General features: G+C 51.3%; 1 protein-coding gene across 4 annotated transcripts in view; it reads right to left on the bottom strand.

Moving 5' to 3' along the window:
- LOC135911055 (creatine transporter-like) overlaps positions 1-22,770 on the bottom strand; it is a 112,473-nt gene that overhangs the window by 33,650 nt on the left and 56,053 nt on the right. The window lies entirely within an intron of this gene.

The raw sequence follows: 22,770 nt of genomic DNA, 5'->3' as shown, positions 1-22,770 counted from the left end.
GTAGGTTCGCTCACTTTCGTTTGACTCACCATCGTACATTAGAAATGCGGATGTGCAATGGAATATGCAAATGCGAAGATACAGCCTCATAAAGGGCAAAATAGTGTTCCTGGAAACAACGTTCACTGCACCGATACACAACACCTCGGAACCAGATATATAAATATATGTAAAACTCTCCAATAAATCTACTCATCTAAGAAAGTGTCACGGTATATAATCCGTCAAATAAGGCAAATAAACATGTTGCGCAACCACAGATTCACAGATCACATCTCCCCTCTCCCTCCCCTTCCCCTGATGTATCGCGCGCGACAGGAGCAAAGCCACCTAGAAAACAATATGACAGGAGGCGGTGCACTTTCTCCTCACTTTTCTCCTTTGCGCGTAGAAGGCGCTCCCATTGTCGGCTCACTAAAGCCCGCTCACCCATGCCACCCCCACCCCCGTTACGCTTTCACTCGCACATACAGCATGCGGCTCGCGGTCACGGTGTTATCGACCTTGGACTGTATTCGGAAGATGAGGGCGACGGTGACGGCAGGAATGCGCCTGGAGTGTCCGTATATTTACCCTCGCAATAATATAAGAAGAGTATCCGGCAACTGACGCGTCCCGTGGCCCACTACTTTCCGCAAATGAAGAAGTAACACAATCGAACTTTCACCATTCGACAGTTTGCTGCGCCGCAACGTCTTCTTTTCTTTTGTGGGGGGGGGGGGGGGGGAGGGGGCATGGAAATGAAGAAACGTAAGAAAAGCATGTTGGCCACAACGGAATGCCCAATTCGGGCACAGAATATGGCTACCGAAGGAATATCGAAGAAAACGTGAGGCGCTTGGTCCACAAAGGACCACACGCATACTGCTCGGTATCCTACACCGGTGACAGGAATTATCCGGAGACGTTGCACTCAAGCGAACGCGTTGCAATCCGTCGAGTCCCTGCAGTGATGGCGGCGAGCGACAACGCATTCTTTGTTTTTTCGTCTGCTAGTCAGAAAGCGTCCAAAACTCTGCGTGGCAAAAATCCACTCCACCAGAGAAAAAGGCACGCGTATCGAAGTGCGCCGCGTGGTGGTCGGGGCAACACGAGAAATACGCTTGCGCTCTGGCTGGTTCCGGCAGCCCGCGGGTAGCCAGAACAAAAAAAAATTGAAGGTGCTCAATGTGTCATCGAGAATAAAAGTCAGAGTAGCAAAATAAATGAGAACGTAGTTACATTTGCTGCCTTTAGTGTCTTGACATGGATGCTTTGCCGTGGGTGAAAATTTATGTTGATATTCTTTTCTGTGACATGACGGCACAAATCAACCACTACAATGCTTGGTCTCATCGGACTTCGCTGCGTGCTTTGTCAAATTGTGTGATAGTGTGTTGATTTGGTCTGTCTCGATGTATCGTCCGATGTACGACTTTAGAAAAGTTAATGCACCTTCTGTGTCAAATGTTTATAACAACACTAAACCCACAATGTTCTGGCATTGAAAATGTAAAGCACGACTTTGAAAATGTCAATTGCACCTTTCGCATCAAAAGTTTATGAGAACTTGAGTTTCTGAATTGAAATCAAAGCACTCAGTAGATTCCGCGGTCTCCGCTAGATGCCGCGAGGAGCCCGCTCGCCATCAAAACGCCCTTGAAACTGTGCTCGGATGGGGCTCCTTGCGTTACGATATGCGACTCCCGGTACATGGGCGTTGCCACGAAATCCAGCCCTATTTCGTAATGTACGCACTGAAATGTCATTTCTAGGATGAAAAGGACGTAGACAAAATTCAGCATGGTTTCCGGCTTCGGGGGTTGTTTTGGTCGGTGGCGCATGACAGCATAAAAACATCTCAGAGGGGGGGGGGGGGAGGGGGAGGGTTAAGCCACCTACCCCCTGCCCGGCAGGGGACGTAAAGGTAAGCTGCTCCTGTTGAAGATTATGAGGTCACATGGATATGTGGCCATTCTTAGCCAATCCCTAAGAATAAATGGGTCAAGAGGACACGCGGATGTAGTTTTATATATAAAAAAGTGAACGAGCCCTATCTGCAATAGCCACCTTCGCATCCAGTGCGGGCGCTTGATATCCTTTGCAACTAAGTTGCAAAGGATATCAGGTGTTCTGCCGTTGGTGCGTTCTGAAGCTCTTCTAGAACGGTGGAGCGGAGGTGTTTAGGTACTACAAGCAGAAACTCAGAGCCGTCTGGATGAAGGTTACGACGGTACAGAGTACCGTCGCGGAGGATGAAGAGGCGTAGAGTAGCATCGGCCGGAGAGTGTTCAAAACTGTCGATGAGTCCTCTGATGTAGGCGTCACGGCGTTGCTCGTCGGCGAAATGAAGCAGCTGGCATACAGAGAATACGCAAGAAGCACTGGCAGTATTGGAGGAGTCAGAGTCGTCAACAGGCTAACGCGACAAACTGTCAGGGTCTTGGTGCAGGTGGCCAGACTTGTACTCCACGGAATATGAAAATTCCTGTAGCCTCAAAGCCCATCGACCAAGCCGCCCTGTAGGATCTCTTAGCGATGAGAGCCAGCAAAGTGCATGATGGTCAGTGACTACGGAAAAAGGGCGACCGTAAAAGTAAGGACGGAACTTTGCAACCGCCCAGACAACAGCAAGGAATTCGCGTTCCGTAATGGAATAGTTGCGCTCCGATGGTGCTAGGAGGCGGCTCGCATAAGCATAACGCGATCCTTGCCACGCTGACGCTGGGCTAAGACGGCACCTACGCCATGACCGCTGGCATCTGTACGTAATTCTGTAGAGGCATCAGGGTCGAAGTGGGCGAGAATGGGTGGTGAGGTTAGAAGAGTGACGAGACGAGAGAAGGCGCCGGCTTCTGCAGTACCCCCCGAGAATTGTACGCCTTTCTTCAAAAGATTAGTTAGGGGCCTAGCAATTGTCACAAAATCTGGAACAAAACGACGAAAGTACGAGCACAGCCCTACAAAACTTCGAACGTCTGCGGCTGTCTTCGGAACCGGAAACTCTCGGACAGCGCGAGTTTTGTCGGGATCAGGCTGTACTCCGGAAGCGTCAACTAGATGGCCCAGAAGAGCAATTTGTCGGTGGCCAAAACGACATTTGGATGAGTTAGGTTGCAGCTTCGCCTTTCGAAATACATCAAGTATAGTTGTCAGACGCTCAAGGTGAGTGCCGAACGTTGGCGAGAAGACGATGACGTCGTCGAGGTAGCAGAGGCATGTGGACCATTTGAAACCTTGGAGTAAGGAGTCCGTCATGCGCTCAAAGGTGGCAGGGGCGTTGCATAATCCAAACGGCATTACTTTAAATTGGTATAGGCCATCAGATGTGGCGAACGTGGTTTTTTTTGTCCATATCGTCAACAGCAATGTGCCAATATCCCGAACGAAGATCTATAGACGAGAAATATCTGGAACCGTGCAGGCAGTCAAGGGCGTCGTTCATACGTGGGAGCGGGTAGACGTCCTTTTTTGTAATGCTGTCCAGGTGACGGTAATCTACACAGAAGCGCCACGTGCCGTCCTTCTTCTTAACCAACACCACAGGTGACGCCCAGGGACTCGATGAAGGCTCAATGATGTTTTTATCGAGCATTTTGTTCACTTCATCTTGAATTACTCGGCGTTCCGACACAGAAACTCGGTACGGTCGTCGGTGAATAGGCACGGCATCGCCAGTAAGAATGCGATGCTTGACCGCGAGCGTCTGACCTAAAGGGCGATCGTCGAAGTCGAAAATATCGCGGTAGTACGATAATACTTCGCACAGGTCTTCAGCCTGCGTAGAGGACAGGTCCGTCGCAACCGTTTTCTTTATGTTGGGATCGACGCCCGAGGCTGGCGCGATGGGCATGCTAAGATCGCGAGGACCACCGGTCGATAACGCTGCCACGTATTGGTCGCCGAGACATTCAATGGTGGCAAGGCAAATACCTTGCGGTAGAATTTGCTTTGCCAATCCAAAGTTGCTGACAGGCATGCGAGTGTGGTTCGCAGCAATAGTAACTATACTGTGAGGCACGGTGACGTCATACTGTATTGGGATGTCGGGCAGAGGAGTGACGAGGTACTCGCCATCAGGAACTGGTGGGAAAGACAACAGTTCAATATAGGCCATGGACTTTGGCGGCAGGCGAAGAAAGCGGTGGAGCGTAAGCGGCAGTGGGGCGCGTCAGAACGTTCTGCGAGCATCGGCAACTCGAGGCGAAGGGTACTGGACGAGCAGTCAATAAGGGCACAATGGGCGCAGAGAAAATCGAGGCCGAGAATAAGGTTGTGGGGGTAATGAGCAATTACGGTGAAGAGGATAGGAGTGTGGCGGCCGGTGATGCTGACACGTGCCGTACACATGCCGATGATAGGCACAGTACCGCTATCCGCAACGCGGACGACGCGTGCCGACGCTGGGATGAGGAGCTTGTTCAGTCGTCGTCGGAAGGCAGCACTCATAATAGAAAGATGTGCTCCTGTATCGAGGAGTGCCGTGACAGGATAGCCGTCAACGTCAACGTCAAGAAGGTTTCGGTTAGTAGGTAACATGCGCAGAGGATTTGAGGGCAGCGTCGACAACGCAGCTTCACCTCCAGAAGCTGGAGTGCCTAGTTTTCCGGCTGTGTGCGGGCGGCGATAGGCGGCGAAGAAAAGCGGCGGGGTTGGGGCGAACGAGACTGATGGCGCCGAAGTGAGGGCGAGCGGCTGTATCGAAGGTTCGGAGATGGGACATCAGCGGTAGTAGGTTCACGGCAGGTGGCATAGGGTACAGAAGGTCCAAAGGGGCGGGAATAAGAGGGGGCGTAAGCCCGAGGAGGTGGTGGCCACCGGTTGCGGCAGTGGCGGGCGACGTGGCCGATGCGACAGCTGTGGAAGCAGATCGGCCTCTCATCAGGTGTACGCCATTCGGACGGGTTGCGGCGATATGTGGCAGAAAAGAACTGCCGGGGACGAGGAGGGCCACTACATAACTGGGAAACGCTGGGTCCAGACGTGGAACACACGGTGTTCAGACCCATGTTTTCAAATTCCTTTCTGACGACAGCCTGAATCATCGCAATGGTGGTTGCTGGCGGATCGGGAGGCGGCGTGGAGAAGCCTGCCAAACAGGCGGCCTCGAGTTCGAGGCGAACAATATGGGTGACGTCGTCACAGGTGGTCTGACGGGGTCGACCCTCACATGTCGCCGTAGCAGCAGTGTTGGGTAGGCGCGCAATGTGGTGTGAGATACGGCGGCTCTTAGCCTGTTCAAGGCGACGGCTTTCTTTTATAATGGCGTCGATAGTCGACACGTTGCCGAAAACAAGCAGATTGAAAGCGTCGTCGGCGATGCCTTTTAGCACGTGTGCGACTTCATCTGCTTCGGACATATGATCGTCAGCTTTGCGGCATAGAGCCAAGATGTCGAGGATGTAGGAAACGTATGGCTCTGTAGGTGACTGAACACGAGACGCAAAAGCCTTTCTCGCGGCAGCCTTGCGCCTACTGGGGTCGCCGAACAGTACCCGTAGTTTGTCCTTGAAACTCTCCCAACTGGTTATTTAGTCATCATGTGTTTGGTGGCACACGCGTGGGGTGCCGCCGAGATAGAAGATGACATTGGCGAGCATAATCGTTGGGTCCCACCTGTTATTAGCGCTTCCTTCAATGCGTAGCAATATTCACTTTCTCTGTCGTACACCAGGCATTTCACCGTAGAGGTAAATGAAGCGAACGCGTTCGCGGCCTTTCCGTTTCCGCGTCGATGCCGCGGTGGTCGTTGTGCATTTTCACGGCGTCTCTTTCCTGCATGTGTAGCACTTTGGCTTTCCCTTGGCACCCGAGGCGTCGCACCATCGAGTCGACATCACTCAAGCACCCGCGATCGCGTTCGCGCCCTCTCCATTTGTCTTGATTAACAGTGGCCCCCATACCCCAAAACATGCACCCTGAATACAATAAAGCAAGGCGAAATGCACGCGCACAACATATTAGAACAATGTATGAAAATATTCCCACGTCCAACTGTCAGGAGTGACAAGCGTAAACGAAGAAAGAGGACGAGGAAGAAGGAGCGGAGCGGGCGCGTGGAGCCGCCATCTTGGAGAAGGAGCGCGCGCAGAGAAGGACGTGGTAACCGGGCGCAGCGTTCCAAGAAGAAGACGGCCGGAGATCGCCTGTCTGGGTCCTGCCCCAGATCTTAGGCGACACATCGACGTCCCGCCCGAGTACCAGCCTCGGCGAGCAGATGTCCGACGTCCCTGGAACCACCGCTGGCCCGGACCTACCTGCTAGGACACGTCAGCGTTGCTGCCTCTGAACGTAGACGCGCGGAGGCTGGCTACAGCCAGTCACCATCCCGTCCGGAGAACCAAGCTGGGCCGGCGCGCACCGGGAGCGCCAGCCGGCACGAGCCCCGCTCTGTCGGAGCGCGACAGCGCCTCAGGGACCGTGCCGTCGTCACGTCGGCTGGGGCATCGGTGACGCCGGACACTGACAACGACGGACGACGACCAGATCGCATCGACAGACCACAGACCGGGGGACGCCGATACTCGCGTCGAACAGTACCGGTACTGTAAGCGCTCCTACTACAGTGAATAGACAATCGCCGCACAGACATTTGTAAACGCGGTAGTGTGCGCGGTAAGCTTAGTAAGGGAGGACGCATGCCGTGTGCGATAAGTAGAATGTTACAGTGTTTTCCTGTTCTTAAGAGTCCATATTGAATGAATGTTGTGTGTGCCGCACCTTGCGTTCGTGTGTTCCTTCCGCTCGCTCAAGCAAGCGTACCAGGCGTTAACCTACGCGTGACAACATTGGCGAGCCTGCCAGGATCCCTTTAACTTCGTCACGTGCCTCGGGGTGTATTGAGCAGCGGAATGGACCTTGAACGTTTGATGACGGCTGGGAATGCCGCGGGCATGTCGGCCGAAGCCATAATAGCACTGTATCACGAAGAACAGAAGCGATTAAGAGAAGAACGCGCAGAGGCGCGAGAGGCTGCTAAAGAAGAGGAGGAGAGAGCGAAAGCTGCGGACGAGCGTGCATATAGGAACTTGATGTTAGAAAAAGAGCTTACGGAAAAGAAATTGCAGCTGCGCATGAGTAACAATGGAGACGAGGCAGGAAATAGGAGCTCAGACGCGGTACCTCAGAGAATAGCGACAGTGTGTCCCCAAAAGCTAATCGCCCCCTTTGACGAAAGGCGAGATGATCTAGATGCCTATATACAACGTTTTGAGCGAATAGCAACTGGACAAGGCTGGCCGAAGAGTGACTGGGCGACGGGGTTGAGTATGTGTCTCGTGGGGGAAGCGTTGGCCGTGTACAGCCGGATGTCAGCGACTGACGCACTAGATTACGACAAGGTAAAGAAGGCTCTCCTACAACGCTTCAGACTAACGGCCGAAGGTTTCCGGGATAAATTCCGAAGCTCCAAGCCACACGATAACGAGACAGGCCAGCAATTCGCCGCTCGAATCTCCAACTATTTTGATCGTTGGTTGGAGATGGCTAACGCAGAGAAGACATTTGAAGACTTGAGGGACAACATGATTGCAGAACAGTTCTTAGCATCATGTCATCAGGGCGTGGCAATATTTCTGAAAGAGCGCAACTTGAGGACGGTGGCTGAACTATCTGAACACGCCGACCGCTATTTAGAAGCCCAAGGCCAAAGACACTTGGGAAAGGGGAAGGAAGATAAGAAGATACCAGATGAGAGGGAAAATACTCGCAGTACAATCAAATGTTTTATGTGTGACAGGATAGGGCATCGGGCTATGAATTGTCCCTTGGGTCGCACTCGCAGTTCGACGTTGAAGTGCGAGGGGTGCGGACGGCATGGACATACAAGACAAACCTGCCGAGCTAATTCAGAAAATAAGACTGCCTGTGTTGTTGCGAGCAAAAGTCACATCGAAGGTGACAGGACGCAAATGGAGCCGGAGTACAGCGACAAGGCAGGCGCTGTCATGACAGTTCCGAGGTCAGAAGACCCGGAAACCTCGATGCCAGTAGTAGTGGGGCTGCTGCAAGGACGAAAAGTGTCAGTACTCAGAGACACCGGGTCCAACATTGTTATGGTAAGGCGATCCATGGTGTCGGACAGAGATATCACCGGTACAGAAACGCCAGTTCGATTGGCGGATGGTACAGTAAGGCGAATGCCTATGGCTCATGTGTTGCTTTTGACGCCCTATTATTGCGGTTGGATTGAAGCACGGTGCGTCAAAGAACCGCTGTACGACGTCATTCTTGGGAATGTGCCAGGAGTCAAAAGAGTGGATGATCCAGATCCCCTCTGGAGTTTTCCCAGTATCCAAATTACAAGTAGGGGACGGAGCATGAATCCACCGAAGCCGGTGGCAGAGACAACGAAAGAAGTTCGGATCCGTATACCAGAGAAACTAGCATATTGTCAGTAGAGAAAAGCACAAGGAACCAGGATAGGAGAGATGTCGGTTTAAAGAATACTTCAGGCACCGGCATCGATATAACTGCGACAGAAATGAAGAAAAGGCAAGAAGCGGACAGTACGCTGCGACATTATTTTGAAATGTTAGGGAAATGGATTCAGAATAAGAAGAGCCGGGTCGTACATAAGTTTGAGAAGGTCGGAGAATTACTTTACCGTATAGCCAGAACTCACGATGGAAGAGAAGCACGACAGCTAGTAGTACCAGTGAGTTTACGAAGAGCAGTCCTCGAGCTGGCGCACGACACTATAATGGCTCGCCATCAAGGAGTAAGGAAGACGACCAGCCGAGTATCAGAACAATTTTTTTGGCCGTGCATGCAAAGTGACACTAAACGGTTTGTGAGATCTTGCGAGATATGTCAGAGAACCACACCAAAAAGGTTGGTATCAAAGGTACCTCCAGGGACTACGCCTATTAGTGAGCAACCATTTCAAAAGGACTCCGGAATGGTCATCACAGAGTTGGTTGCTGAAAGCACCTACCAAACAGACATCCCAGCAACAGAAACTACGCCTCAGAAGGCGAAGATAACAAGCATGATGTCTAAACCGAGGGTATTTGAGAAAAGACGGACTCAAGAATTGAAGAGCAATGGACGCATCATCGCTGTGTCCGACAACTTTGACAAGCTTTCGGCATGCAGGGCTGGGTCCCGCCCCAACTCCTGGTGTCATCCAAATCATTCTGCCAGCGGTCATGTCTTGATGAGGCGCCGGCGTCGAGAGTCAGGACTAGTGCACAGCTTCCTGCCTGGCTGTATCCATGTCAGACAAGAACCGGTAGGCTGAAGTTCGCGGACTACGTGAGTGAACGTGCCACGAATGAGATTACTGACTTTGCTGCTCATGTTCGTTTTTGTTAATAACACTAAAGAGGTACACAATCATACTTGAGAACAGCATGCTGCGCATACATATAGTGTTTAGAGCTTCTGAGGAGCCCTCCTTAAACATTCGCGGAAGACAATGCCTTGGGAATGGTGCTGGCGTTGACATTGATGTAGTGTTAAGACTCGGCAGAAACATCCGTGCTTACGTGATGTGCGCGTGGGTGTAGTGAAGTGCGGTGAAGTGTAGTGATGTGTGAACGAAGAAACAACGACGAAGTGAAGTTACATGTGGTGTAGTACAGCGAAGCGCGGTGAAATGCAGTGATGGGTGAAGAACTGGAGCAGTGAAGTTATATGTGGTGTGGTGAAGTGGAAGTGCAGTGTCTCTGCAAACCCAGTGGTGACAAGCAGTGAGGGAAGTTTTCGCGGAGCGAAAACTCGGAAAACAAGGGGGCCATTGTCAGGAGTGACAAGCGTAAACGAAGAAAGAGGACGAGGAAGAAGGAGCGGAGCGGGCGCGTGGAGCCGCCATCTTGGAGAAGGAGCGCGCGCAGAGAAGGACGTGGTAACCGGGCGCAGCGTTCCAAGAAGAAGACGGCCGGAGATCGCCTGTCTGGGTCCTGCCCCAGATCTTAGGCGACACATCGACGTCCCGCCCGAGTACCAGCCTCGGCGAGCAGATGTCCGACGTCCCTGGAACCACCGCTGGCCCGGACCTACCTGCTAGGACACGTCAGCGTTGCTGCCTCTGAACGTAGACGCGCGGAGGCTGGCTACAGCCAGTCACCATCCCGTCCGGAGAACCAAGCTGGGCCGGCGCGCACCGGGAGCGCCAGCCGGCACGAGCCCCGCTCTGTCGGAGCGCGACAGCGCCTCAGGGACCGTGCCGTCGTCACGTCGGCTGGGGCATCGGTGACGCCGGACACTGACAACGACGGACGACGACCAGATCGCATCGAGAGACCACAGACCGGGGGACGTCGATACTCGCGTCGAACAGTACCGGTACTGTAAGCGCTCCTACTACAGTGAATAGACAATCGCCGCACAGACGTTTGTAAACGCGGTAGTGTGCGCGGTAAGCTTAGTAAGGGAGGACGCATGCCGTGTGCGATAAGTAGAATGTTACCGTGTTTTCCTGTTCTTAAGAGTCTATATTGAATGCATGTTGTGTGTGCCGCACCTTGCGTTCGTGTGTTCCTTCCGCTCGCTCAAGCAAGCGTACCAGGCGTTAACCTACGCGTGACACCAACACAATATACACGGACGCAGCAGCGTATTCGAACGTGCACTCGAACGCAAGTAATGCCCAAAAGAACATCAAGAGGTACGCAGTGGCAATCGTCGACACGAAAGCACAGCAAAAATTTACGGCAGCCGTCATGACAGGTGCTCCGGTGGCTGCCGAAGCTTTCGCCGTGGCAATGGCCCTCGCTCACGCGGAACGAACGCACAAGAGCGTCACCATAATAACAGACTCTCAAGAAGCATGTCGCCTTTTCCTCAGGGGCCACGCGACCAAAACATGCCACTCAGTTATACCGACGAAATTCGCCCATCATCACCGGATCCTATGGTGTCCGGGTCATACAGGCCTTGAGGGGAACGAACTGGCCGATTCCCTAGCCCGAGGCATTATTAACCGGGCCGACTCGCCTGGGATGGTCCCAGGTAGCCACTGGAATGACCCCAACCCAGCGAATGCCCGGGAGATTCTCGCTCATCAGCGTGCAATCAGAAAAAAATACCGTCCCCCTCACCCACAACTCAGTGGAGAGGAAGCCTCCAGCTGGCGCAAATTTCAGACTGGGGTATTCCTCTACCTTAAAAACAGAATGCCATGTTCCCCAATCGCTACAGGCCAGACTGCCCGTGGTGCGGATGGATACCAAGACTACAACACATTGGGATTGTGAATCACACCCCTTTCATAAAACACACCACACAATGGAGCAATGGGAGGCACAGCTAACCAGCTCAGACCTGGCCGGAGAACAGTCCTTCATACGACAGGTCAAGCGGGCGGCCGAGGCCAGCGGGGCCTTGGACAAAAGGGTCTCCGACCACTGCACGTAAATCGTTTGTCAATAAAACGGACACAATAAACGGGACATTTTCTCTCTCTCTCTCCGTTGGTGCTTCGACGCCGTGAAGCTGGCTGGGCATGTTCGCGGCGTCCATACCATTGAGCGTAACACACGTTCAGAAGTGAAACGTAACTAACTTTTATTGCGATAGCCATTATATGGACACTCCCGGCGCATTTCTGCCGTTGCCGTCGCCGTGAAGTTTCGTATGAGTTAAAGCGTATAAGGGTGAATCCGCGAATACAGTTGAATCGCGTGCACGAGCGTGGAACGCCACCCGGATGTGTGCCCTCTCCTGTCGCGCGCGAGGCAGTGGAGTCAGGTGAGGGAGGAGGTGCTTTCTTCTACGACAGTTGCTAGAGCGCCGCTTCATACAAAGGTGAGACAACCGCGACATAGCAGGCGCCTTTGGCAGACGCAGTAAGGACGCATTGCCGGCACTCGTGTGTCTGGAAAGCGACGTGCGACGGGGCCAAAGTGCGTGCCCACGCGGGTCTCATCTTCAAAGCCTTCAATGTGTTTGCAAATTGCGCGTAGTGACGATATCTTCGTATGCGCTGCGCTTTGGACGTTTCGCTCCTGTTGAAGCGAGAGACGCATGAAGGTCAATTCGCTTGCTGCTGCCGCGATTCCTCTCTCTAAAATATTGACAGCGAGTTTTTGCGCTCATCGAGCGAGATGTGTTCATGTTTTCCTATGCGTGGGTAACACCATGCGGGTTAAGTTATTTAAAACACGTTGGTACGCTAGTCAATTTGAATTCATGATAGAATATCTATGCTCGACTGAACAAGGACGTCGAAAGACGCATACACAAAGACAGCGCTGTCTCTGTGTGTCTGTTTTTTTCTAGGCCAACGTTGAGCCACGCTTACACATTCTGTCATTGTTAATTTCGTTAGTAAGCGAATATTTACAACCTTATATGGTCGATAAAGCTACTATCCTAATTTCGTACAGCTATCTACTAATTGGGTGCAGGGTGCAGCGGTGGCGTAGCGGTAGAACACCCGCCTCGCGTGCAAGAGGTCCGTGGTTCGAATCCCGGTGCCGGCAATTTTCCACCGGATTAAAAAAAAAGAAAAGAAATCCGCGTGTTGATAAAATTGCATAAACAGGCCTGGAGTGTGGCGTGATCCCGGTGACCACAACCGGTAACACAATCCCTCACCAGAGCAGGATTGGCCACCCTGGTGCAGTACTTGGCCACAACCTCCTATATGAACAACACAATCAAACCCCGGCCCTCAGTCCCCAGCAGCTGCGAAGCAACTGACCACGGCGGCGGTCAGACCTGCGACGCTGCAGAGGGTGCTAAGAATCACTGGCTCCGGACAGGCCGCCATTGGAATATGAACCTGGCAACGTTTAACGCTAGAACGTTATCTAGTGAGGCGAGTCTAGCAGTGCTATTGGAGGAATTAGAGGGCAGTAAATGGGATATCATAGGGCTCAGTGAAGTTAGGAGGCCAAAAGAAGCATATACAGTGCTAAAAAGCGGGCACGTCCTGTGCTACCGGGGCTTAGCAGATAGAAGGGAACTAGGCGTCGGATTCCTGATTAATAAGAATATAGCTGGTAACATACAGGAATTCTATAGCATTAACGAAAGGGTGGCAGGTCTTGTTGTGCAACTTAATAAGAGGTACAAAATGAAGATTGTACAGGTCTACGCCCCTACATCCAGTCTTGATGACCAGGAAGTCGAAAGCTTCTATGAAGACGTGGAATCGGCGATGGGTAGAGTGAAAACTAAATACACTATACTAATGGGTGACTTTAATGCCAAGGTAGGCAAAAAGCAGGCTGGAGACAAGGCAGTGGGGGAATATGGCATAGGCACTAGGAATATCAGGGGGGAGTTATTAGTGGAGTTTGCGGAACAGAATAATATAAGGATAATGAATACCTTCTTCCGCAAGCGGGATAGCCGAAAGTGGACATGGAGGAGCCCGAACGGCGAGACTAGAAATGAAATAGACTTCATACTCTGCGCTAACCCTGGCATCATACAAGATGTAGACGTGCTCGGCAAGGTGCGCTGCAGTGACCACAGGATGGTAAGAACTCGAATTAGCCTAGACCTGAGAAGGGAACGGAAGAAACTGGTACATAAGAAGCCGATCAATGAGTTAGCGGTAAGAGGGAAAATAGAGGAATTCCAGATCAAGCTACAGAACAGGTATTCGGCTTTAACTCAAGAAGAGGACCGTAGTGTTGAAGCAATGAACGACAATCTTGTGGGCATCATTAAGGAGTGTGCAATGGAAGTCGGTGGTAACTCCGTTAGGCAGGATACCAGTAAACTATCGCAGGAGACGAAAGATCTGATCAAGAAACGCCAATGTATGAAAGCCTCTAACCCTACAGCTAGAATAGAACTGGCAGAACTTGCGAAGTTAATCAACAAGCGTAAGACAGCTGACATAAGGAAGTATAATATGGATAGAATTGAACATGCTCTCAGGAACGGAGGAAGCCTAAAAACAGTGAAGAAGGAACTGGGAATTGGCAAGAATCAGATGTATGCGTTAAGAGACAAAGCCGGCAATATCATTACTAATATGGATGAGATAGTTCAAGTGGCTGAGGAGTTCTATAGAGATTTATACAGTACCAGTGGCACCCACGACGATAATGGAAGAGAAAATAGTCTAGACGAATTCGAAATCCCACAGGTAACGCCAGAAGAAGTAAAGAAAGCCTTGGGAGATATGCAAAGGGGGAAGGCAGCTGGGGAGGATCAGGTAACATCAGATTTGTTGAAGGATGGTGGGCAGATTGTTCTACAGAAACTGGCCACCCTGTATACGCAATGCCTCATAACGTCGAGTGTACCGGAATCTTGGAAAAACGCTAACATAATCCTAATCCATAAGAAAGGGGACGCCAAAGACTTGAAAAATTATAGACCGATAAGCTTGCTGTCTGTTGCCTACAAAGTATTTACTAAGGTAATCGCAAATAGAATCAGGAACACCTTAGACTTCTGTCAACCAAAGGACCAGGCAGGATTCCGTAAAGGCTACTCAACAATAGACCATATTCACACTATCAATCAGGTTATAGAGAAATGTGCGGAATATAACCAACCCTTATATATAGCTTTCATTGATTACGAGAAAGCATTTGATTCTGTCGAAACCTCAGCAGTCATGCAGGCATTACGGAATCAGCGTGTAGACGAGCCGTATGTAAAAATACTGAAAGATATCTATAGCGGCTCCACAGCCACTGTAGTCCTCCATAAAGAAAGCAACAAAATCCCAATAAAAAAAAGGCGTCAGGCAGGGAGATACGATCTCTCCAATGCTATTCACAGCGTGTTTACAGGAGGTATTCAGAGACCTGGATTGGGAAGAAATGGGGATAAAAGTTATTGGAGAACACCTTAGTAACTTGCGATTCGCTGACAATATTGCCTTGCTTAGTAATTCAGGGGACCAACTGCAATGCATGCTCACTGACCTCGAGAGACAAAGCAGAAGAGTGGGTCAAAAATTAATCTGCAGAAAACTAAAGTAATGTTTAACAGCCTCGGAAGAGAACAGCAATTTACAATAGGCAGCGAGGCACTGGAAGTCGTAAGGGAATACATCTACTTAGGGCAGGTAGTGACTGCGGATCCGGATCATGAGACGGAAATAACCAGAAGAATAAGAATGGGCTGGGGTGCGTTTGGCAGGCATTCTCAGATCATGAACAGCAGGTTGCCATTATCCCTCAAGAGAAAAGTGTATAATAGGTGTGTCTTACCAGTACTCACCTACGGGGCAGAAACCTGGAGGCTTACGAAAAGGGTTCTACTGAAATTGAGGACGACGCAACGAGCTATGGAAAGAAGAATGATAGGTGTGACGTTAAGGGATAAGAAAACAGCAGATTGGGTGAGGGAACAAACGCGAGTTAATGACATCTTAGTTGAAATCAAGAAAAAGAAATGGGCATGGGCAGGACATGTAATGAGGAGGGAAGATAACCGATGGTCCTTAAGGGTTACGGACTGGATTCCAAGGGAAGGGAAGCGTAGCAGGGGGTGGCAGAAAGTTAGGTGGGCGGATGAGATTAAGAAGTTTGCAGGGATGGCATGGCCACAATTAGTACATGACCGGGGTTGTTGGAGAATTATGGGAGAGGCCTTTGCCCTGCAGTGGGCGTAACCAGGCTGATGATGATGATGATCTACTAATTCGCTATCGCAATAGGTGCTTCGCCTTTCTGGCGGAAGTGCGAATTTTTTCCTTCCGACGCGCCAGTCATACAACCGCTTCGGACCTTCCAAGCAGCGTGTGTTATGCAACAGAGCCCACAGCTGTTTCCTGCTGCAGCCGTGCAACAGGTTTCCAAATTAGAGCTGGTAAAACACTTCAAGATAAACAAAAATTACGGCTCCATAGTAAAACAAAAGCTGTAAGATGCTTTTCATATTTAAGGGAGGCATACAAAAGGCACATTTTATTTTGGAATCACGAATGAATGCGTTTCAAATCAACAATTTGGGGTTCTCTAACGTATGTGTTGACCCCGCTGTCACACGCCGGCCTCCGACACCCCTTACGGACTGCTTTCGTCGCACATATACCATTGTGGAACTCCCCTTAATCGCTTCGCTGTAAAACGACGATTAGGTGTTGAGTGCGAGGGCACGCGAATGCAGACAAATGAAGAGGGGGCAATTATTGGGATGCAGAGCGCTGGCAACAACGGATCGTCGTGTTTTGGACTTGGCTGGCCAGGACTTCACCCGAAGTCAGCAGACTGCCCAGGACCAGCCAACAATTTCTTGCAGAGATGATCCACAACTTTGCCATGCCGAAGCATTCTCTGCGCCTATTGACACAACGCAAGCTGTGCGGCTCCAGGTCCCACTTGCGGGCAGCTGCCTTGCATGTCTCCCGTTCTCATGCCTTTTCCGTTCAAAGTTCCATATGTTGTGCCTGCTTTCTCTTGACGGCGGACCTAGATGTTCGAAACGCGTTCGGCAAGTCAGTCATCCAGACCACTACTTTGGTGCACCCACCACGGCTTTCCACGTCGACTAGGCAGGATAGTTTGGGTGTTGCGGTGCCTGTGAGAAGGGTTGTCGGTACCGTCGAAAGTGGGTCCAGCTTCTATGGTAAGGCACAGTCGGCCTTTGCCTGTGCGAGGTCGACTATTGAGGTGATTTAAAAGTTTATTCATAATAAAATTAATTGGCGCTGTTAAGGCTCATTCACACCGGCGTCATTCACGCAAGGCCATTTGTGACAGGCAACCAAAAACAACTGAAGCCGACCGATGCTCATCGCCACGTGAAATAACCATCATTGTGTACGGAGGTCCTGTTCCTGCACACCTGATCGCTTCAGCAGTTTTGTGTCTGTGGCTGCGCGAATGAAAAATGGCGCAGCGAGGGACTGGCCCAAAATAGTCGCTTTTCCAGAAAACCGACCATTTGCGCCCATTTTGAAGTGGTCGCACGGGGACCACGTTGGTTATGATACTGTCGTGAGGAGATGAGGTGAATGAGTTTTAGCGAAATGGCCTGGCTTTGACAGGGCGCGCTGTCGTTTCATGGCAGCTCATGCCTTTGAACGCACTAAACACACATCAACGCACACAAATGCGGGAACCCGTCAAACGCTTAATTCAGTAAATATAATGTTGAAATAAACAAAGAAATCTCCCATTCAAACAAAGACGTATCCCATTCTGCGCGCCTCCGTACTACTACGAAACACGTAGACTCGAACATTGAACGCATCAACCGTTATGACTATTCCGGCACTACTTTTCCTGCAGGAGGTCGAGTATTCAGACGGTTTAAGTGCTCATTCACAATAAAAACTGCATGAACGCGTTACTTGGCTTGGACTGGCACTGTTTCGCGCCAGCATGCGCAACATGTATACTTTTCTTGCTGCTACAACGCTCGGAGCTCTCAGATTGCTTTTATATTTCTTTCATGAGGACTCGGAAGAAGGAGCGTGTGCTTGCTGCGGACGCGTCCGCGCCAGCTCCCGCTTTCTCGCCAATTTATATGTGCCTTTTGCCCAGTTTTGTGCCTTTTCTACGCGGAATTGGATTCTTGAAGTACTTTTCTACCTAAGGAGACCATATTACGGCAAGTGTGTGACCTCTGTACGTTTTTACGAGTGATTTCATCTCTCGCCGCCCCACCTCGGACTCTAAGCCTAACGGCGAGCGCGGCCGCCGCCATTAACGCCAGTCTCGACTCCGACAAAGCCGCTGCCGACCCCATACCTCCCTGTGCACACCCCGGCGGTGGGGGCCTCCAGCGATCACAACAAACGAGCTTCCACCCAAGAACGACCCTACAGCGATGGCATACGAAGTCAATGGCCAAGACATGAGCCCTGAAGACTTCACCGCAGACGCTGGGTGGACTATCATGGCGCCGCACCTGTCAGTAATCAAGACTGCGTTGAGCCAGCCCAACCTCGTTAGCCGCCAGCGAAAGGGAGGAAATACGATCGCAACCGTCTCAACAGTGAGAAACTCCTTGATCAAACAAGCAGAATGCCCGCGCTACCCCAGGATGACATCAAGATCGTGACTCGCATAAGTGGCGGTATCAACATAGCCAAGGTAGGCCAACTTACGGCCAGCAAAGCAATTTGCATGGCTGCTTGCATCGAACCTAACGAGCGAAGCGAGGACACGATATGACAGAATTTGAAGCAGAACATCATGGTGGTCAGCACACCTTCCGAAGCAAACGCAGCAAAATACTTCAGGACCCGCATCCTTTCCATAGGAGATCAAATGTTTGAAACCACTGCATATAGGACGGCGCCGCACGAAACGTGCAAAGGCGTTATAAGAAGTGTGCCGCCAGATGAGTCGCAGGACTCCATCAACCGGAAGATCATCAACCAACGCGACCCGCTCGCTCTGGCGGCAAGGAGAATCAAGGAAACTGGCACGGTCATCATCGCTTTCGACGGCTTTCGAGTCCTCAACTATGTCAGATACGACAATGCCCTGATCAAGTGTTCTCTTTACCGCAAGCAGATCGCCATGTGCCATCTGTGCGGCAGACTCGGCCATCGTGCGGACGTATGCCCTTCGCCCGATGACGCAATTTGCAAAGGCTGTGGACTAGCTAGCCCTAACGCAGATGATGTGTGCACCTCGATCAAGTGTGCGCTCTGCGAGGGAAATCACGTCACGGCAAGCAAGGAATGCACGAACCGCTTCCAACTCCCCTACGTCGTCCGAAGAAGACGAGTTGAAAGAAGAATCGCAGCCAACGCAAGCAAAGGCACCACGAGATCAGGACCAATAGCCCTGAGTCAGCACGACTTCCCGCCGCTCAAGAACGCCAAGTGTAGCACCATCAACGACAACGTGGCCGCAACGCAGATGCTCGCTTGTCCGGCGAGCGGCGCCGCTCGAGATCGAAGAACCGCGGTCGCCTGTCGTCACGATCGCGAGGACGCTCCAGGAACCCGAGCCAGAGATTCTCGTCAAGGATACCATTCGCCCCCAGCCCACGAGTTCAGCAGCACCAACAACAGGAGCCACAAGAAAAGCAGCACCAACAGCAGGCCGCTAGCCAGGTGAGTCCGATGGCACGGCCAGAGCAAGTAGAAATAGCAAATACGATTGAAAGACTAGAACACGAAAACAAAAAGTTAAGGCAAACAATCAAACACCTCGTCGAGGAAATCAGACAACACAAAACGCAACCACCCACCGACTCTAATCAAACTGAAGCCACATCAGAACCCATGGTAGTAGAAGTACCGGTCGCGGAATCCGCGCGCAATCCGCATAAGAGAAAAGCCGTGGCAAACGCACATCCATCGAGCACGGACATTGACATTAAGGAAATCAAGGAACTGCTCGGTGGGCTTGTAACTACCATGGCGTCACTGAAGGAAGGGCAAGACAAACTTGCGAGGACTGTAGGGACCCTCAAGGAAGGTTACGACAGAATAACGTTACAAATCAAACACATGATGGAGAGGATCAGCATCCATGGGGCGAGGCTCAACGTGCTAGAAATGGCAGACCGCCCGTCCATGACGTCACAGTCTACTCAGGCGTTGTCGCTCGATAGACAAAGCAACAACGTGGCCTCACAAAGGCCACCTCACGCCAACAACAAAGATGGCTGTGCAAACTGAAACGTATCGCCTTTGGCAATGGAATTCTAGGGGCTACATCTGCAAAAAGGCCCCCTGCAACAATACATTCGAGCCAAAAAAGACAAACCCTAAGTCATTCTCCTACAAGAAACAAATACCGCTACACCCTCGCAATCCGGCTATGACGTGACCGCAACGACACCGCAACACAAATGTAGAGGTATCGTCACGTTGGTCAGCAACAAGCTAGCCTACACGACACACAAGATTAATGACGACTACAGCAATTGCGAATTCATTCTCACGGAAGTCTTCCCTAGAGCCAAGAACGCGAAAAGCATGTTTATCATAAACGTTTACAGCAGCCCCAAGCACAGAGCACAAAAATTTATACAAGTACTCCAGCTCGCCCGCAACCGTGCCGGCGACAACACCATGATCGTGGCCGGGGACTTCAACGCCCCTAACATAGCCTGCGGATACGTCGCCAGCAGAGCCAAGGGCAAGTACTTGCTAAACGACGCCGATGAACTCGACCTAACGCTCATCATGAACGCCGAATACCCCAGAAGAACGGGTAACTCGGTCAATCACGACACAACGCCAGATCTCACTTTCGTCCGCAACGTTCCAATCTATCAGTGGAACAACCTCTTCGAGGATCTCGGCAGCGATCATCACATTGTTGAGGCTGCGGCTGACACCCCATCCAGAGAACCCAGAAAAATGACGTACGTCGACTGAGACAAGTTCCGCGAGGTCAGACACGAACGCCGAATAGGCAAAGAATCAATTGAACAATGGACGTCGCAACTAAAGGCCGACATTAAGGCGGCAACGAAGGAAATAGAGACAGATCTCCCCGTTCAAAGCATGGACAGCCGACTGGCTCACAAGCTCGAAGCCAAACAATCGCTCTGAGGAGATGGAAAGAACAAAGACACAATCGACGGCTGAGGAAAAGAATTTCTTCCCTCAACCGGCTGATTGCAGAATATTGCACGCAACTATCTAACCAGCAATGGCACGAGGTGTGCGACGCCGCGGACGACCGCATTAACAGCGGGACGACGTGGCACCTCCTCAAACATCTTTTTGACAGAACCAGAACTAAAGCGGACCAGGGTCGTAGGCTGAACAGGATCATGCACGAGGAACTCAAAACTACAACGGAAAATGAGCTCCTTGACCGTCTCGCCGACAAGTACCTCCCGCTGGCCAAAAATGCTAGAGGCACGACCGCCGAAGCATATCGCGGCAAAGCCAACCCGTAGCTAGATCGGGACTTCTCAACCGAAGAGATACGCACGGCGCTTCAGAACCTAAACAGCAAGTCAGCGCCGGGGCCTGCCGGCGTAACTAACAAGGCACTTAGAAACCTCGACGAAACCTCAATCAAAACCCTCACAGAGGAAATCAACAAAATCTGGAGGAATGGAGCACTACCCGAAGACTGGAAAACAGCCGTCATCGTGCTCATCCTAAAGCCTGGCAAGGCGCCCAACGACGAGCACGCGGTCCTAAACAGGCTCTCGAGGCATCTCGAAGAAAAAGATATCTACCCCGCAGCAATGATCGGTTTTATATCCGGGCTATCCACCCAATACGCCATGAAGCTCCTCAAGAATAAGATCATTGACGCAGACACGAGAGATGTGAGAGTAATGCTAGACCTCGAAAAGGTATTCGATAACTTATCACATGACTACATACTCTACCCGATCTCCAACCTCGACCTCGGCACGAGACTCTACGCTTATACAAAACCGTTCCTGAGCGACAGAACGGCCACCCTCCGTCTAGGGGAAATCAAGTCCCAGAAATACAAACATGGCGGCAAGGGCACACCGCAAGGTTCTGTCATGTCTCCGACGCTTTTTAACCTTGCGCTAGCCGGCCTAGGCAAGACACTGGATCAAATCGAGAACGTCAAATACACGATATACGCAGATGAAGTAACGCTTTGGGCCCCCGGAGGTAGCCTGGGATCAATTCAAAGCGCTCTGCAGCAAGCGATCGACGCGATCGAGGAATACCTCACTCCCACCGGCGTGCGATGTTAGCCTGCGACGCCGGAGCTCCTCATCTACAAACCATTGAGAAGCGGTCCCAAGCCAAAGAACGAAATCAGAGACACACACTAAATTAGCCTCAGAACAAAAGACGGAGGAACCATTCCACACGTCAGCAGGATCAGAGTCCTTGGGATGCTCATTGAGAGCAACGGCTCTAACGCCGCAACAGTGGAGAAGATTGTGACAAAGCGGAATAATGCCTTGAATCTCATACGACGCGTAGCATACAGACAACACGGCCTTAAGGAAGAAAATATCCTCAAGGTAATAAACGCCTTTGCGTTATGCCACTTCACCTAAGAGGCGGCCATGCACAGATGGAAGGTAGCGGAGAAGGACAAACTCAATGTACAACTGAGGAAGCTAGTCAAACTAGCACTCGGAATCCCCAAGAACACCGAAACAGAGCTCCTGCTGCAACTGAGGGTGCACAATACACTTGAAGAAATTGCCGAAGCTCAAGAACGGGCTCAATGGACAAGACTCTCTGGAACCAAACCAGGTAGAGAAATCCTAGCCAAACTAGGTCATGACACCAAAGTAATGGAGAATCTATATGAAAGCGTTCCGACGGACGCACGCAACTCCTACACGGTTCGCCCACTCCCACGAAACATGAACCCCGCGCACCATCAGCCCATAAGGGTGGCACGTGGATCGTTCATCCTGCGCGAAATACGTGATAAGAAGATCTTAGCCTACTTCGTACACACGACACAGTACCCGACCAGGAAGGGCTTCGTTGCCACCACGATCAATAAGCAAGGTCAAGTCACAAACGCTCTCAGAGTCAAGACCTACAAGTCCGAGATAGCAGAACAGGTCGCCATCGCATCGCGCTCACAGATTCGACCACCACCCACATCTGCAGCGATTCACGCCCGGCCGTCAAAGCCTTTCAGAAAGCACCAATTGCAAGCCAAGCTCTACAAATAATCAATAGATCCGCACCGCTGCAGCATCACACCATCTGCTGGTTCCCGGCACACCTCGGAGATATCGAGGACGCCCCTCGCAATCTCAATGAGATGGCTCACAGGAGTGCGCGAGGCCTAACCCTTCGCGACGCCACCTATTCTGGTCGTGACTATCCCAGCGGGAATCGGGACCATCCCTCCACATATAACGAGATAACAAAGCACCATTATCTAGACCGCAGAATATACAGCACACCTCACAATACGCTCACCAGGCCTCAAGCCCTCACCTTCAGAATGCTTCAAACAAACACGTACCCCACGCAGAACAGACTAC

The sequence above is a fragment of the Dermacentor albipictus genome, chromosome 1 (genome assembly GCF_038994185.2).
Source record: "Dermacentor albipictus isolate Rhodes 1998 colony chromosome 1, USDA_Dalb.pri_finalv2, whole genome shotgun sequence".
NCBI lineage: Eukaryota > Metazoa > Arthropoda > Arachnida > Ixodida > Ixodidae > Dermacentor > Dermacentor albipictus.
Note: the sequence above shows the minus strand (reverse complement) of the source record. Positions and strands in the feature narration are given on the sequence as shown.